We start from the raw sequence: 6,624 nt of genomic DNA, 5'->3' as shown, positions 1-6,624 counted from the left end.
CGTTCATTCCTATGAAAGTTGCTCAGTGGCGCATGAAGCCAAAAAAAATCGACTTCCCGGTATGAAAGTACCCGGATCTTCCGCATTGTGCGGCCCATAGAGCATGCGCACTAGTGACTTTCGCTGGCCGAGTCGGCTACTTCCGGTTTAGCCCTCTGGCTAATTTGAATGGGGATAAAACAATTCAATCACGCGGCTCTTCTAGGCTTTTGAAATGTGATCGGACCGAATGGATGTAATTCTGATAGAGAGACAAGTCATTTTGCGGGTCTTTGTGACGCTCAGAAAAATTTATCCGCTGATTTACAGACATCTCTTTCACAATGTAAGTCTATGGGAAAAAGTCTTTTTGGGCCAGTGTGCATCACGTGACGTTGTAATTACACGGTTTGGCCACTATGTCAAATTAGCTTCAAAGCCTGGCGCTCTTCCTGTATCCAGTTATCTTTATACATCCATGGTTTTGTCAGCATCGATGTAACTGATGCCTGATTGGCTGACAGAGCTAGCCTCTCAAATTCACATGTAAAATGTTTAGAATCATCTGAAATCAAACACTAATAAAGGAAAATAAATTTTTATCTTTTCAGATCAAGTTGTCCGTTTATTTTTCCTTACTGTGCATCTATCACATATCTTTATCTTCTATTCTTTTTAATTCTGACAGGTTATTTTCTGTACATTATTTAGTATGATTGAACAATTTTCTATGTAACACTTTTCCTTATTCAGGTTAATTTTATATGCAAAGATTATTTAACCTGGGTTACACATGTCAAATCAGACAGAATCCCGGAAAGCGGTTGCAGCACTGTCTCAGATTTTGTTCAAAGTTTGTCTATATGATGTTTGGGTCCCAAAACTAAGATCTATAAAATATTTTTGTTCAGTTCCAATGTTTTTATATTTTTTTTGGCCCTTGATATTTTTTAATTTTTACACTCTCAAAAATGCCTTATCTGGGAAGCCATGTTTGGGCATTAATATCTTGTATTATTCCTAGCCTCACCAAACTTTGTAGGATGGAAGACAAACATGTTCTCAGTATAACTGAACCATTAAAAGTTTGTACTGCATGGCTATTGATTTTCTATAAGACCCTAGATTTGAAAAAAGTGCAAAATTCCTAAACGAGATGATGATGATATTGAGGGTATTATGAACCCATTTTTTTGCACATATATGGTATCAATCATTTTTTTCTTCAAATACAGTCTTTTATTAATTTTGTGCCAATATTTGAGGTCTCTACCACTAATGGACATCAAAATATTATGAATAAAACAAGACGTGGTAGCATATTTTGGTCATTTTCATAGGACCAAAATGGTATGTGCTAGTAGGAACATGAAAATATATGTGGAAATAGCTTGATGTATGGTCATTTAGTGTACAAAGTGCCAGTGTCCTTCCATGTTCCCTTCATAGATACATATGTATGTAAGGGTACTTATATGTCCCAGCCTCTGAAATAATGATTGGAGGAAAGAAACACATGTTTTCTGTAGGCTCATTTTACTATAGGTCTTTAATGCACGCTATATTCTTTACTATCAGGGCATATAGCTTTCTAACAATGCACACTGTAAAATGACATGTATAAACACATCCAACCTTTTATGTGTAAACACATTTAGATACTCCCACTGGAGCTTGAGAGGGCCATTTAGGTACCACTTATTCCTCCTCATACCAGAGGTTTTATCAAAATATTTCACTTATTTTCAGTATCCAAGACCTTACTGGAGACACAATTCCCATCTCAAATGTCCTCTATTCCAACAAACATACTGAAAACATGTTTAGCCTTCATTTCTTACAATTCCTATGAGACAGGAATTCAATAACATGGAGATACTGAGGCAAAAAAATGTATTCCCGAAATAGATGTTTTTCTGCCAGAGGTAAAATTTCTCTTAAATCTGTGTCTATTTTTGTATGAAGGAAAAACGGAAGGACATTGGCACTTTGTACCCTTAACAACCGTACATCAAGCAATTTCTATGTTCATTTTTATGTTCCTACTAGTTACCCCACATATCATTTTGTCCAATGAAAATGACTAAAATATGCCACCACACCTTGTTCTATTCATAATATCTTCATGTCCATTGATGGTAGAGACCTCAAATATTGGCATAAAATTAATGAAAAATTGTATTTGCAGGAAAAGTAATCATTGATATCATATTGGTGCAAATATGTGGGTTTGTAATACCCTCAATATCACTTTTGTTTAAGAATTTTGCACTTTTTTTCCAAATCTAGGACCTTATAAAAATAAGATGGCATGCCGTACAAGCTTTTAATGGTTTTGACAAACATGTTTGTCTTCCATCCTACAAAGTTTGGTGGGGCTGGGAACAATACTTGTTAAGATATTAATGCCCAAACATGGCTTCCCAGATAAGGTGTTTTTGAGGCTATAAAAATGAAATAATATCAAACACTGAAAAAATATGAAAACATAGAATTTGAACAGAAATATTGCCTTGATTTTGGGATCCATTCATGATATTGACAAGGTTTGAACAAAATCTGAGATGGTGCTGCAACAACCTTATCTGATTTGACATGAAATGACCCATATGGATGATGCACAAAGACTAAGTTAGCTGTTCACATATGAAACAAATGCATGAGCCAGTTAGCTGGAGAAAGCCTGGAGAGGAGGAAAAAAGCTCTTTATCGAGATTATCTGTAGATATGTACCAGCTCTTTATGTGAACAGTTCATTGGGGATTTTTGTTTTGCTTTTATTTTGTTTGTGTTTCTTTTCTCTTCCTTTTTCCACATGCTTTGTATATGCAATACCGGAAGGTGTATATTGTATAAAATAGTGGTGTCTTGTAATCCCAAGTGGGATGGGCCATATGTTTGGCATGACACAGAAATAAAACTAAAACTAAAACATGCAAAAGGAAAGGTAAGTGAGTACATTTATTTATATAGCACCATTGGAGAGCAGAGACATCACAAAGTGTTTCACAGAAGAAATAAAGCATAAACATACATACAGACATAAAACATAGTAAAAACAAAATTAAACAGAAAATAGAAAATTTACATTAAGGCAAGTCTAAACAAATGGGTCTTGTGCTCCTTTTTAAATATGTCCACAGAGTCCACAGATCTTAAGTCCAAAGGGAGAGAGTTCCAAAGTTTAGGAGCCACAACCTCAAAAGCACAGTCTCCTTTTTGTTTTAAGCCTACATCGAGGAACAACCAATAAACCCTGATAAAAGAACCTTGGAGACCTGCTGGTGACTTACAGTAGGGCTGCAGTAGATCTACTGCAGCCCTAGGCAGGTGCCTGACCATGCAGAGCTCTATAGGTGATCACAAGAACTTTGAGTTGGATTCTGAATTTGATGGGGAGCCAGTGAAGAGCAATCAGAATCGGTGTCACATAAGACCTTTAGGAGAACCTAGTCAAGAGTTTAGCAGCAGCATTTTGGACCACTTGTACTCAACATTTCCATCTCTGCTTGAGACACAATGGACCTGAGCTTTGCAATGTTTCTCAGCTGGAAAAAACAAGAGCAACTCAGCAATAGACATGTTGATCCAGAGTCAGAGCCTGGTCCAGAGTGACACCTAGATTTCCTATGGAGGATTTAACTGGCGAGGTAAGAGACCCAAGATCATCCCTTATCTTAGGGACAAGACTCGGAAGGGCAGCGATAAGGATTTCTGTTTTGTCTGCATTTAGCTGTGAGAAATCATCTGCCATCCAGTTTTTTATAGCATTTAGGCGGTTATTTAAAACTGACAATAAAAGGCTTTCCTTCCCTGTCATATTTCCTGCCCCGGGCTGTTGCTGTTCATTCACCTCATGAAGCCAAACCATTTCCATCATGCTGTTTCTTTTCATGTGTGTGATGCTGCCTCGGTGTGTGCCTCTAAGCATGAATGGCCAGTCAAGCTTATGTGTGTATGTGTCTATGGGAGAAAATGTGTGTGATCTTGTTCGTGTTTGCTTGCTTTTTGGCGTCTGTGTGAAAACACTATCTTGGGGTGGTCTTTGGCATGCATCTCTCGTTCGAGGCTTCCATCAACAGAAATCCATCCGTCTCTATAGTGCAGCATGCTCAGCTTGCCTGTACTGGGTTGAGATAGGTTGGACTGGCTTCATGCTTCATGCATTTGCATGCTGCATGAACACAATCTGCTGACACCCAGTGGGAACTCCTTTCATCCATTTGCATTGTTTTTACACTCCTACGCAAAGGGAACCAATTTGCGGCCATAGTCCATCTGATTTTTAATCAGGAGTGTATGTACAAGGGAGGTAAAAGACACGGAAGAAAACATAGAAACAACACACCGATATGAATATTTCATCTTTGTTCTATATGAATAAAACACAACATGGTCCTGAGTCAACCACAGGACAGCATACCTATGACCAGTCCCATGTGTATCTGTTCATTCTAAAGGAGAGAGATGAGCACTCAGATATGAATGGATGGGCTTTTCCATTATCATACACCTCCCATGCAATCTAAACTTCACCAGTGGCCTGCAAATGCAAGTGCATTCTTCTACATAAACACAGGCAAATTCTAGTGTATTTGGTTGATTATGCAGTGTATCAACTATGCATGAAGCAATTACATACCAGGGCCTAGGGGCTTGGATGGAGCACGAATGGATGAATTCTTACAACAATCCCTCCTTCCACTCTCTCTACATGTCCATTCATTAATCCAGCCGGGTGGCCATTTGTTTGTGCAAACATTCGTTTAGCTATTTGTTTGTCTGTTCATTCAGCCATGGAAGTTTTTGTTGTTGTTGTTTTTGTCTGCTTCAAGAGATGTCAATGTCTTCTGACCCAATCTGTAGGGATTTCCATCTGAGTCGAAGAGACTGGCTGCATTGATAAATAAAGGTCAAAGGTAGAAGCATGCAGCAGGGATAAGGATTGTGGTGACAGAAGAAGTAAGAAGAGAAATAAACCACTGGATCTGCAGAGGCTTAGATTGATTGGAATTTAGAGAGAGAGGGGGGAAAAATTAAATTGGGGTAAGGGAGGGAGGTGGGGGGAGGCTGGAACAGAATAGATGGAGAGTGAGAGAGAGAGAACAGAGCAGGAGTCAGCATGATATGGGGCACGCCAGAGAATGAGATTTTTGCCCTGCGAGCACCAACTTCAAAAGCTTTTGGGGGCATGCCTCTACACAATTTTACTCTTAACATAATCCAGATTCCTCTGTGTGTGTGTGTGTAAGAGAGAGAAAGAGAGGCAGTGAGTGAGGATGGGGATGAGAGAGATGTAAGAGAGACAGAGGCATCTCCGTGGCAACCCCCCACCCCTCCATTGATCCCCTTTAGAAGAGAATTAATAACTCATCACCCGTTTCACCAAGTCCACCATTTATGATTGCTTTGAAGCTTAAGATATACACTGCATTAGCATGTTCCAAATGAATTCAGAGCAGCCGCTGATTCATATGCATTGTGTGATTTTAACGTTGTTTCAAATGTACTTTTGATTGTCTCTCTCTGTGTTTTTGTGTGTGTTTGTGTGCCTGTCTGTCTCCCATTCTTCCATCTGGATTCTTTTAATCCCATTCTCTTCCTCTAATCCATCTTTCTCCCTCTCTTCCTCCTACACTCTCTTCTCCTCTCTTTGCCCCCGCTCCCTTCTCTATCCTTCCTCTCTCTCTTTCTCTCTGCTTGCTTGATCGCTGCTGTCTGCACTGAGAGGAGCTGTATCCTGAACACAGTTGTGATTCACTTGGCAGCCACTCGGGATAAACATGTTGTGGTGGACAGACGCCTGGGTCCCGGTCTGGAGGAGCAGGACGGGGAGGACAGACTGACGTGGGTGGGCCTTGCCCTGGTCCCAACGTCAGCATGGGCAGCAGCGGGCAGCACCAGCCACTTGGCCAGATGGTCTGAAGTCAAGCTCTCGCCACTGTTCATCAAATGCACCCGCTCTCTCTGTCTTGCCTCGCCATGGCCCCCAGCATCGTGTCACAGTGGAACCAGAGAAAATTAGCACCTAATTATAGGCTCCTCTCTGTGAAGAATGGTATTGGTGCTGGTAGTGTGTGTCAGTGTGTGGAGGCAGGGTGGTTGACTCACTATGGGACCGTTTGTGTGTGCAGGAGAACACACACAAGCAAAAGGCCGAACATCCCCTCTTTCTGGTTGATTTGTGCCTCAGCAGGGTCTGCCCGCCCCCCCATAAGGATGCCACAACGGAAACCACTTGTGTTCCATCTATGACCCAACAGGATTAATTACACATACAATGGAAGTTGATGCCTCTGGATTCTACGCTCCACAGGCTCCCTTGTGTTGAGGATGGTGTAGTTAATCTTCACTGGGAACAATGGAGATTTTGTTCTGGTATATTTGCTTGAGACATAGATATAGAGGAGAGCTTGACTATGCTGCCATCTTGTGATTGCATCTAGACAAGTACAGGATGTAAATGAGAACACAGAGAGTATCCTAGACTATTTTATCAATGCAGTAATGTTAAATTGATGTCAAATGTAAATGTCTTATATATTTCAATAAAGGGCAATAGGAGATTCAAAATCTGAACCTTTAAACCAAACTATTGCAAGCCTTGAAATCTAACTAACTATTTGATACTGATCAGATGCTCAG

Source organism: Thunnus maccoyii, chromosome 5, assembly GCF_910596095.1.
Source record: "Thunnus maccoyii chromosome 5, fThuMac1.1, whole genome shotgun sequence".
Lineage (NCBI taxonomy): Eukaryota > Metazoa > Chordata > Actinopteri > Scombriformes > Scombridae > Thunnus > Thunnus maccoyii.
The sequence above is the reverse complement of the archived record's forward strand: the minus strand, read 5'-3'. Positions refer to the sequence as shown.